At 41.9% G+C, this 12,861-nt stretch overlaps 1 protein-coding gene across 1 annotated transcript in view; it reads right to left on the reverse strand.

Moving 5' to 3' along the window:
* The window catches only part of igdcc3 (immunoglobulin superfamily, DCC subclass, member 3), a 70,843-nt gene that overhangs the window by 51,575 nt on the left and 6,407 nt on the right, over positions 1–12,861 (reverse strand). The gene's annotated exons all lie outside the window — the stretch shown is intronic.

A 12,861-nucleotide genomic window follows, 5' to 3' on the forward strand; every position in this document is an offset into this window, starting at 1 on the left:
CAGACACTACATTCAGCGACAATTTGCTCCATCTGATAACGCGACACTACATGCGGGGCCCGAATAAACAAAGAGCAGCTTTGGATTTACATAAATTGAGAGAAATATTTTGTTTCTGAGGTCCAGTGAACAATGAAATTAAATGAAGGCCTTATCTTTACAGTGATTACTGTAAATCAAATTCCTGTCAATCAGTGAGGATTAACGCAAGATCACAATGATTAATTGTGTTTTCGAGCAGCCGAGAGGGATAATTTTAGTAACTTCCCTATATAGTCTCCTGTCAGGAGCACGCCTCTGGGCTGCAATTACAGATTATATTTATGGTCGATTAATCTTCACCCGGGAATATGGAAAGCCACCGATTGATTAATTTAATAGCACTAAGAATACTCAGTTGATATTTCTTTTCCACTGAGATCACTTCTTTAAGGTGAAATTTTGTGACATGCTGTAAAACGCGTCTTTAATCAAGAGTCCTGTCTGAGGAAATCCCTCTCAAAAACACGAGTGTTTCAGTATTCGTATAATTTATGTCCACTGACAAAGAACGCATAAGCAACCTGTAACATGGACTCTGTTGACAGTCATGCTCTCATCTCATCTGTTCCTTGCAGTGGATAGGAGGGGCACAACTATAAGCTGTCAGACATAAGCACATATCACCGACGCGTCCAAATCGCCATCAGCCGCCTAACCCTCTAAAGCTGTCTTACCTCTCACAAATAATGCCCATGCTGGAAAATGGAGAGGGCCATTACACCGCTAGTGTCATGTTTCATCTTTTCAAGCTGTGGCAATGAAATGGTCTGCCTTATGACTTACTAACACATGACATGAAACCACTTCTGCAAAGAAAAAAAAAATCTGAGATACATTCATAAAAATGATTAAAGACTGCATTCAGACGGATGATACAAATTCTTTATAAGTTTACAAAATAAACACATCTCGCCTCGCAGCGCTCACTGAAAGACGAATTTTATAAAACAGCTCTTGCAAAGGATCCGACACTCTCAGCTCCGTCACTTGAGGATTGGAAATTAAATGTTCCATTGATGCTTTCAGAGTGAAACACACCTTCATGTTAAGGGAAAGCGGCAGGTCAACGTATTGTATGTGCAGTCTCTGACCGCAATCCTGCGCACATATCCTTGTCAGATCATTTAATTGATCGCAAGCGAAGGTAATGTGCGAGTTACAGAGATGAATTACGAGCCCGGGGTCGGGGGAGCAGTTTTCCGGCATGTTCAAACGGCAGAGACGTGCTTCTTTGAGCTAAGTGAGCCCGATGTTGCCTTGTACCCCTGGTGACTGTCGAAATCAGCCCTGAAAACAAAGCTGTGGGGGTCAGAGGTCCCGGCACAGCATCGGAATGGAATGTTCCTTCCTGGTTCAAGGTCCAGCCTTCAGAGCCGGAGAGGCCGAGGGATCACTCGAGACCACCGCCACATGCTCCACCTATTTCACTTCCTGCTGCGCTCCACTTTCATCTGTCTCACCTATTCCCTGCTTGGATTTTCACGCGGCTTGTTTTGCTGTGGCCTTAGGAATATTTTCTTCATTCCTCCCCCCGTTTTAAATCATTTAAAATGCTCAAAGATTTTATAAGTCTCTGAGCATCATCCGCACTTGTATAATGTGTTGGCATTCTCAAATGCTTTATTTCATACAACCCAGTGTCCAAAACCTGTGGACTATCAGTTCACAACAGCGGAAGAAAATGTTCTACTATAACCTCGACTGCTCTGTATCTAATGTATACTGACGAGAAATCACTCTAAACAGCAGAACTCATAATTTATAATGCAAAATTGTAATGAAACTGCGCATTTTTCAATTATTAGATTTCCCCAAAGTCATACAGAACAAAGCTAACAGAACTATAGACACTGCAAACAGGTTGCCAGCAGGAAACTGGCCATCTCAGAAATCTTTCATCCTATGCCAGCAGTAGCCGCTTCTAATTGGTTCCTGTGGAATTCGTTTTATCCCTGACGACCAACTCTGCACACACTGTGGAGCCTGACAGGCTTTTACCCCCAAACGCTTCAAATACGTGTAGTTATAGAGGGAAGAAAGTAAAGATTATGGACCTCAGTGAGTTTATGCTGTTATAACAACTCCTCGTTTCAGACTGACTGTAAATGCAACAACAATGCATGGATGCTCACATGGAAGCTAAAGGATTTCAACACGGCAAAAAAAGAAAAAGTTACAAAAGAATTTGGTCAGCCCAACTTATCTTACCCCAGTTTACTTATTGAAAATATACACACTTTATTTTTTTTAAATCAGTTTAATTATCTAGATTTTATTTTTATTTATTTATTTATTTGCACTGCTCAGAAATGGCACAAATGGCTTCACAGGCTGTGAGTTGCAACCACAGTTGTAAGAGGCTGGAGACAATAGCTGACCCAGGACAGGCTGCGAGTCTGTCACAGGCCAACACAGAAAGGCACACACTTCACATCTACTCCGCCGCCAATTTAAAATCAGCAATTAACTTAACATGCATGTGTTTGGATGGAGCACTCTGAAAAAAACCCACGTAGGCACACACAAAGGCCCCAGCTGGCCAGGAAGTCTGAACCCAGAGCCAAAAGTTCTCAAAGTCAGCTGAAGAAGAGTGTACGCTGAACCCTACAGTATTCATTTTATATGAAACTGGCCTATATAAACTATGAAAGGAAGGATAATTAAACTTAGTTAAATTAAGTTTAAGCATTTCAACAGACTTCCTGTGACACTCATAAACTTCTTTTCTCTTTTGAAAACAGATATAAAGGAAATTAGACAGCTTTAACATGTTTTACGATTATGTCACAGTTTTGTGATGTCATGATAACAAAAGTATCTAACTACAGCAAAGGTTAGCATTAAATTCAGTATCTATGGAAGCAGGGTTGCAGGCTGTGCAGCAACATGTAATTCAAAAACAACTTATCTGTTCCATTTAGACGTTACAGTAGCAAGGGCGCTCATTTTTTTTATATGTCTAAGAATGGAATTCCCTTTTTCTTAGACTACACAACAATATAAAGTTGACATGTTTACTTTGAGGTCATGACTTAAAAGCTGTAGTGTGTAGTCACTCAATCCTGTCACTTTAGGGCAAAAATAGCTCTAATGCACAACTCAGTCATTATCGTCGCATGAGCAGTGTAAAACACTGCCATGCATCTTCCCTCTTACTGAATCAATAAATTACAGTTTTTCTCAAATGTTAAAACACAAAAGCCAATCCTGTAACCCAAATGACCAGTAGTCTAAACACATTTACTAAATGTAGCCACCATATTCCAGTACCATAAACACATGTCACATGAAGACACAAGTCACAAAACACAACCCTCTGTACTCATAAATCTAAACACATTTTTCCTTGCTAAAACACATGTTGCAAAACAACTCTGCTCATATTCTCAAATGAAAACCCATGTGATGCAAAATGCTTGCCACAGTCACCAATCTTTGAACACAGGGAACACACCTGGCGTCATTCACTACACACAATGACTCAAAATTGAAGACACTTGTTGCTAATGCTGTACCCACATGTAAAAGCAAGTTCAGAGTGCACAGTATGCTGAAGGTTCCAAACAAACACAATGGATGAAGGCAGAGTCAGGGGAAGAGGAATTTGATGCAGAGGAGGGAGAAGAGCTGGCCCTGGAAGAAGAGGAGCAGGCCAATGAGGAAGAGGAGTTCAAATGAGAGGAGGAAGAGGAGAGACCAACGAGGAAGAGGAGAAGGCCAACATGGGAGAGGAGAAGGTCCAGGAGGGAGAGCAAGACAACCTCGCACCATCATTACGGACGAGATGCGAGCAACAGCTCAGCGACATGATGCCGCACAGTGATTGTGGTGTGTGTGTGGTGTGAATAACGTAAATAAAAAAACTTCACACCCTGTTCATGTTTTCAAGATTACTGTTGTGTGCAATAGATTCTGTTTTTGCATTGAGTTGTGTTACAGTAGTGTACGTACATGCAGGATTTTCTATAGATTTATACTACTCATATGAAACTCACAAATCTAAATGCCTAATCCTCTGCAGAGATCTACGACGATCCGTTACTGTATAGTTTCTAAAATATGCATTGGCAGTTATGAAACAAAGAACCTTCTCACAAATTGAGCATTGTGTTTTCAATTGTTTTGCTGTGGTGTGTAATGCTGTGTATAGTGTTTACAGTTTTGACAGCTTCGAGCTGCTCTCTTGGTGTGGGAGTTTGAGTTTTGCAGTGGGAAGGTGTGGTTGTGTTTATGTAGCTTTAGAGAAGGGTGTTGTGTTTGGACATTGGGGGACCTGGTGGTAACGTTTGTGACATGTGTTTTAGCATTTGAGAAAAACTGTAATCGATCAATCAGTCCTCCAGCCAGTATTGTTTGAAACGTGTAAATATCAGCAAGCTCAAAAGCAACACTGAAAATGTGACAGGCACAAATAAATATCTTTACTGATATTTACAGAAAAAAAGACAGGCTGCTGCATCGCTTATTTGGGAAAGGGCGGGCTTAGTTCTCTGGTGCAGTGGCAGGGTTGGGTCATTTTATTTCACAGCCAAATCCAAGGTCACTGCCATTGCCCCGGGGCAATCATACTAGGGGGATGGGTCCCCACTGGGGAATAAGACCGAGTGTTGGAAGAGGCGAAACGTGATGGGAGTAGAATTTAAAAGAAAAAAGGGGAGGGGCATTCTGCCCTAGTGCACACAAAAAGGTCACCGTTTCCCAGATAAGGACCCCCTCTCATCGTCCAGCCCCTTATGACCTCTGACCCTTTTATTTCTACGTCAATGCCGAAACAGAGGGGGAAGAAAGAGGCAGGAGGGAGCATGGGGAAACACACCCACCCAGAGTCAGGAGTGACAAAAGGGGGCCTCAGCCACAGCTAGCTGTGTTGGTCAGGAGAACAAACGGTCAGGGCCACCGTCACAAAGCAGAGCCAACAGAGGCTGAACATCTCCACAGCCTCTGCCTGTTCCCAGCCACTCCACTGCCCCTGCATTTCATAAATGACAATAGCTGCTGGTCTGCTCCGAGAGGTACCCCAACACACACAAACACAAACAGAGCCGAGATAGTGGGAAAGAGATGGCAGAGGCCCAAAGGAGAGCTGCTGCCTGCCCATCACTGACAGGCCTTTGTCTCAGACTCTTCTGCTTGTTGGCAGAAAGATTTCCTGATCCCTGCTTAAACAAAATGCAAAACTGGACTGAGGGCCCCCCTGTGTGTGCATGTGTGTGTGTGTGTGTGTGTGTGTGTGTGTGTGTGTGTGTGTGTGTGTGTGTGTTTTGTGAAAAACTGAGAGGGCGATAATAATATCCACAACTGGCTCCACCTCCCGCCTGTCTTTGTCCTTATTACACATTTTCACAGATGCAAAAACAGAATGCATGCCAAGAAGGAGACAAAAAGAGGGGCCTTATGTGTTTTTATTGGTGGATGGTGCAGACCCCTGTAAAGACTTTTAACTGCACATTCTGGCCATAAAGGCTCTGTTAAGTGTAGTGAAGCGCGGTGACGGGGCAGGAGCGAGAGCTAACCAAGCCCTTCGTCAAGCCTGGAATCACAGGAACAACATAACACGCGCTCAAAACAAGCTCACACATCCTTATCTTTCTATCCCTGGGAGGACGCGATTGATAAAAATGACTTCCTGCAGCCAAAAACCTACGTGGTTCAAACCATAATATAAAATCTTAATGATGTGGGGCCAAAGCAAAATTCCACATTTGGAGACTAGTCCGCCTCTTCCAACCTTTGGCCCGGCCTCTGCTCTCTCTTCTTTCACCTCTCACCTCTATTACTCAGGAATTCCTCCCATGAGCCTTAAAAGCAGACAGAAGGAATTTTAGGCCCCCTATTCATTTGTTTGTTTGAGAATAGCTGGGGTGGTCCAGAGACGGCCGCAGACTTCATTAACAGAGTGCCACTTTAATCAAGACACACAAGCAAAGGTAGCACCATATGTACGTAAAACAGAATCGCGTACACGTCCACTGACAGTCATAGACAGGTTGAACTTGAATTTGAGACTAGAGCTAACCTTTTGTTTCTTCCTTTTCACTTGTTTGTTTACCACACTGTCAAATTCAAGGCACATCGAATAATCTACATCGAATAATGTCTAGAATCTACCCAGCGATGAGCTGTTTCTTTGAGGCATTTACTTTCTAAATTATGTTATTCCAGTCTGTGTTTTCCAGAGACACAAAGAACTATGAAATATGTAGAACAATGAAATCTGAATGAGCTACAGCGTACACAGCTGCTGAGAGCAGCTGCTTAGAGAGTTGGCGCACTGACAAAAAGAAGCAAAGTTTGTGTATGCGTAGATATCTGTTTTATCAATTTGTTACATATGGTGCACGCGCGTGTGTGTGTGTGTGTGTGTACAATGTGCGTACGTTTTTTTCTTAGGTTTCTGGCGCAGATTTATTTGCATTTTCAAGAGGGATCCCATAAAAATAACAGTGATGCGATTAAATCCATGTCATAACTGAAGTGCCTCTAGAGGACTAAGTTAAACACATTTAGTCTCTGAGCGGCATCGACACCTTTCTGCATCCTTTTCCTTGTTCGTGGGCTTCACTTGCCAAGTGATGCTGTTTATGCAGGCAGTTATTTTTAAAGCTTAAGGATGCTGAATCCAGCTCATCCTTCACATTATCCCATATGGAAAAGATATATATAAATCTTATAAAGTTTTTATCTGTCTTGTATGAAACTTGTATGAAAAGCATACAAGAGTGAAAACACATATAAGATCCCTTGAAAAATTATATAATGAAACTTGTATGTTTTGGATACTTACTAAAAAAATATATGAAAGTAATGAGAAAGTGGCCACTTTCATGAGTAAATCATATATGTTTTTACTATTTTTTTTCCATATGGGATGGAGCAGCTAACAGTGGATATTTAGAGCTCTCCATGCATGTCTGTGCTCTGTACATGGCTGAAATCGTCTGAGCACAGCTTAGGACTTGAGCACAGTGGCAAACATTGCACTCTTAATTTTGTTGGTTCAGAAATTGTTAAATGGATAGAAATTCCAAGTTTTTTTTTAATAATGAGTAAATGAAGATGATAAGGCATGCCATGAGCAGCATGGAATCCCTTGGCGATTTTCCACCGCTTTTAGGTGAGTGACGTGCCATCTTCAGACGTAATAGAGATTCACTCCGCTCCTTCCCCACAGGACTGCTGGACAAGTTTCAGCGTTTGTCAGCATAACTACCCACGGGAGGTTTTTAGTATTGCTGTTCACTTAGCTTGCTGACAGCAAACAGCATCTTTACTTGAAGTGGAGCGTGTTACAGATAGTCAGACGACCATCGTCGTTGCCTTTCAGAAAATGAACCTGCTCTCAAATCAGAAAAATAGCGTGCTGTAATAAAACCGCTTTGTTGTTTCCGATTTTTTAATGAGCCAGAACTGAGCATTCATAATCAAGCAATGAGAGCTGCAGATTGAGTCAGCAGGTGCAGAGTAATAATCGGTTTCTGGTGCAATTACACAACCGAGGTCAGAGCTCTCATTAGTTTAGCTTGCTCGTTATGAGCAAAAAAAAAAAAAAATTCTTTCTCCATCAGTTCATCTGAGCTATGCTGGCAGACAGATGGAGGAGTGCTGACCACACAGCAGGAGGGAGCACTCTCAAGTTAACATCAGCCTATGTACCTGCCCACACGAAAGGGGGCAACAACAACAAGTCTGCAATGTTTTCAAAGGGATACAGATGGATTACTGTTCTGTAAGTGAAAATATGCTGGGTGCTTTGGGTGCCTTGAAAAGGGGCAGCACGGTGGCACGGTGGTTAGCACTGTTGCCGCACAGCAAGAAGGTCCTGAGTTCAATTCCACCATCAGGCCGGGGTCTTTCTGTGTGGAGTTTGCATGTTCTCCCCGTGTTTGCGTGGGTTCTCTCCGGGTACTCCGGCTTCCTCCCACCGTCCAAAGACATGCAGCTTGTGGGGATAGGTTAATTGATTAATCCAAATTGTCACTAGGTGTGAATGTGCGAGTGAATGTGAGTGTGAATGGTTGTCTGTCCCTGTGTGTTAGCCCTGCGACAGACTGGCGACCTGTCCAGGGTGTACCCCGCCTTTCGCCCTATGACAGCTGGGATAGGCTCCAGCGCCCCCCGCGACCCTGAAAAGGATAAGCGGAAGCGAATGGATGGATGGATGGAAGTGAAAATATTTATATTAAACTCATTCTCATTTGGCAAGAGACATAGGAGCCCGCCAAGAGGCTTTATGTTAAAATATTAAAGCTATGTTTTGCTGATCAATATGACAAAAAGATCACTTGCTTCACGGTAAGGCTAGGAGGAGCAAGGGAGGTGGAACAGGGAGGGGGTTGATCGAAGGCAGGGTTTGGCCTGCAGACAAAGGGAGCTAACAGGATGTAAGGATGGAGCTTCAGCGGTCACCCAGGCAGGAGCTCATTGAAAGGGGTGGGGACAGGAAGGTCGGAGCGTGATCAAGAGCTACACGTGCACGCACAAGTACAAACACGCTCATGAAACCTACCATCAGCTCCACATAAATCACTCTTCCTCGCTGCTGTCTGAATCTGAGTGGCCGCTTGTGGCAATCTGTCCACAAAGCTCTGAGGAGTGGCGAACTGCAATTTTGCAGCTTCTCCCACATGTAGACTGATGAAAACATGTTTCTTTACATTTGCATCCAGAGAGGAGTTAAAGTCACATGAATGAGTGGCGTGGGTATAAACTGAGGCACTTTTACAGGCTTCCTCTGTCATGTCCTTTAACCCCCCCCCCCTTCTCGGTTTCTTGTTTTTTTCATTACAGTCTTGTTGAGAGGCCTGCCATATAACAGTAGTTCAATGGTGGTTTTCGGACTAAACAAGGTGGATATTATGCATACTGAAGCGATTTGTAAAATAATAACATAGTCACGTGCACATATGATGCTATTTTACTACTTATTACTTCATTCCCGACTCATATTCACAGTGAACAAGCTTATTGCGTGCACACTGCTGGCTTTTTAGATCTCTTCAAACAGTCCCTGAGGTCAACTGCAGTCTCTATATAAGAGTCGAACAGGGTGAACACATATTTCCTACCAAAGCTTCAGCTCTTTACAAATAATTCCAGACAAACAGACAAAAGCAAGTCATTTCAATTGATCCTAAAAGCTATTTTGTAACAGAGGGCTTTTGTGGTGTGTTGCCTGGTGACGAGGGTGTGCTTGTGGGGGAGGGGTGGGAGCCCTGGCTGGGTCCACTGTACCGGGCTTGTCATTCATCCAAATGATGAAAAGCTTCCGGAGCCTAAGCTAATGAGGAGGTCTGAGAGAAAGTGAGGAAAGAGAGAGAAATGGACTATCAAAGAGATAAAATTTGGGAGGGAAAAAATTCCAAGTGTTTCCTGGACCGACTGTCGATTTAGAGGGGCAACAGGGAGTCAGTCCTGCACCAGCTCCCGACTGTGAGCTCACACAAACAGTTGTCAAGCAAATAAAAAGTAAAATTTATGGAGGGTGGTAGTGTGCAATAAGATGGAGGATTCATCCACTGGGAGGGCTATAAAGAGGCTTCAGTAATCGCACCACGTATTGCATCACAGTGGTGCAAGTCACTCTCTGTTGTGAGAGGGACTATAACCCAGCAAATTACCACTAAAACACAAAGACAGAGGCAACATTAACAAACACTGAACAGGAAAAGAAACAAACACGAGTCACTGGCCCTGTTAAGGAGAGCATTTCCTTATTTTGTTCCATTTGTCTTTGTAAAAATGTTGAAAACACTTTGTCCTATTTAATCCATGCCCACTGCATAACTCTGGCAGGCCAAGACAAGATGAAATAGAACAAGGTTTTATGTTATTTACCTAATACCTGGTGATGAGTGCCACGAGCACACATCTGGGCTGAACAGGTGACCTCAGAAACATGGAGTTGGAGGAGTGCCAGAAATTAGGTTTAGTAATAAGGAATACTATTTCACTCTTTACAGCAAATGTATAGTATTTCAGACACATACTGCAACAGAAATAATACAGGCATGAAAGCCACGTCGTGTTTCCTGTTTCAAGATTGGGAAAAAACAAGATCTCAATTACAACAATGAAGAGAATGAAAGATAACAATTAAATGAAACTATAGTATTTTATGACATATGTACTAAAAGTATCAAAGACATGACAGATAAAAGAGTTTATTTCATTTTAAGACTACAAGTTCTTGCTTTTAGTGATGGCTTTTCATCGAAACTCTATTAAGGAGGAAGACTGACGACAAGAACAAAGCCTTGTCTCATTCAACGCTTTGTCAACAAACTGGTCAACACAGCTCAGAGGGTCAAAGCTCAGAGGTCAGAATGTGACTTTCAGTAATTCACTAGTCCCTACCTAATCAATACCAATCAAGGGTAAACCCGGAAAAGGTCAGAGGGAGAACAAAGCCAAGTCAAAACAGGATAAATCAACCGTGAAAGATTTTGAACTTGAGCTACCATGTTCACTCAAGATTTGCTTTGAGGTTTGCTCCTGGTTAAATTTATTCACTGTTCACTCATTAAATCTGTTTTCATTCATCGAATTTTCCAGAAGCAGAGGGAGCGAGAGGACTGCTTCACACTTGCATAATTCTTAATTGTTCATGCTAAAACCCTAATGAACCATTGAACTAAAGAAAGATTAATTTGCTTTACAGTTAAATAACAATTAGAAAGGCGTAGCTTGACGTTGTTGCGCCCTTAAAATTAAGTGTGATTATGATATGGTTTGGAATCATCAGAAAGGATTTCAGATATATTCAAGGCAGATTAGTAATGCAGAGTGTTGCATGGTTGGAGAGTGGAATAGATGCTTTCACTGGATCACAATTCCACACTAGAGAAACATTGATATATATATATATGTATATATCAATGTTTCTCTCGTCCATCAAAAAATATTGCTAATGGAATCGACCCAGAGAATAATAACCATGTAGCTAATGCTATACATACTGAAATATTTAACAGCTTTACATAAAAATGCAAATTAACTATATTTGAGAATAGTGTATTTTAGGTCACAAAACCTTATTATCCCTCCAGGACCATGTGTTAGTCTAACTGGGATTCAAACTGAATCTCTAAATGAGTAGAGCCTGACTCATATATCAGCTTGAGTCAATATATCGCCTATTTCCCGGTATGTGTTAGCTATTTGCCGTTATATCTGCGGAATCTGCATTTCTAATTGTCAATAAATACAAAGAAAAGCAAAAATGGGGGAAACAACCTTCAACCACTGTATAAGTGTTGCCAGCAACTTTTCTGCTAGCAACACATGTCCTTGAAATGACACAAAGACAACAACCAGCTGATCTGAGCAGAGTTGGGTAGAGTATAAACGAGCAATCCACGACTTTTTGTCACATTTAAACATGATTATTTTTAAATTGTGTTGTTATATTAGATCAGCAAGGATTTAGATCTAGTTACACACTGCATGTGTGAGAGAAAAAAATATTCGATGATATATTGTATTTTTCAAATCTCTAAATATCGGTGTGGGCATTGTTAAAAACCGTACATCAGTCAGGCTCCACAAATTAATGTGGGGGGGTTTTTCCACCAAGTTTTCCTACCCCTGATTCATTTTGTGAAATGAAGGGGCACTACTGTTGACTTTTCCCTCATGCAGAATCAAAAATGTGCCGCAACAGAGGATTCAATATGACCTTTGAAAAGAAAGACCTTTTAGGGAGGCTGTGAAAGGTTGCATGTGCTTGACAACGCCAGCCACTGAGCTGCAGTGACTTTTCCCTCTGGCCAGTGAGACGTCCATGCTAACCTCCCTATCCCACTGGGTTAAAAGCTGTATTGGGCACAACAGCACAGCAGTACCCTGTCTACATATAACCACAGGAATCAACAGGCTTCTGTGAGCCTTTGTCCATCTCTGTGTTTGAGAATATACATAACAGAGCCTTCGAAAAAGACTTAACTCGGCACAATGTGGAGCAGTACAGTATCACTAAAACTGCAGGAGGAGTGTGGATCCTGGATGCCTTTGACTTAAAGTAAGTGGAGACATGCGAAACGGTGACAAGATTAAAAATGCAGTACCAATTAACCATGGCAACAACGCAGGGAAAACGGGGTTGAACTAGAGGGACTTCAAACAAAGGGTCTGGTCGTCATGCTTGAGAAAATGCACCTTGATGCCTCTACCACTGAGTGGGTTGCTGGGTTTCTTCGAGCTTATTGCACTCTTACAAAGCAGCTTGGAGACTCTCAGTATGAGCGCTTGTTAATGCTAAATTCAAAAGGCTTCTATTTCTAAGCAGCACTGCAGATGAGCATCAGAAAGTTCATTACACTCAAAGGCGTAGATTAAATTATTCAAGCAGCTGGGGATATATTAAGAGCATTTACTTGAGCATGCACAGCAGCAATACAGAGACTAAACCAAAATACCTGAGGTAAGCTTCCATTACAATGTTTACATTTTATTTATAGAAAAATGATCATAACTCAAAATCACAAGTTAGTGCTTGTGATTCTGCTTGTGTTGTAACTGCATTGACTTCCATTCAGTTAAAACAATCAGTTCGAGACAAACTGATATATTGGTATCCTGATATAGGATAATGTAGGATGATGAAGCCAGTATCTCATAATGACAACAAAAGAGCAATAAAATCAACAGAGATGTCAATCATAATCATGGTCAGCTAATTCCAGAGTGAAGGAGACTTCCTCTACACGACCATCAGCTGGACTCTTTTTTTTTTAAGTCCAAAAAAAAAAATTCTTAGTGTAATTCATATATGTCGTCAACTTTTGCTGTTTATTTCACCGTGCACTTTAATATACTGCAAGG

The sequence above is a fragment of the Mchenga conophoros genome, linkage group LG1 (genome assembly GCF_057382185.1).
Source record: "Mchenga conophoros isolate Kocher_MC1m ecotype Shallow Benthic linkage group LG1, M_conophoros_male_GT1.1, whole genome shotgun sequence".
Taxonomy (NCBI): domain Eukaryota; kingdom Metazoa; phylum Chordata; class Actinopteri; order Cichliformes; family Cichlidae; genus Mchenga; species Mchenga conophoros.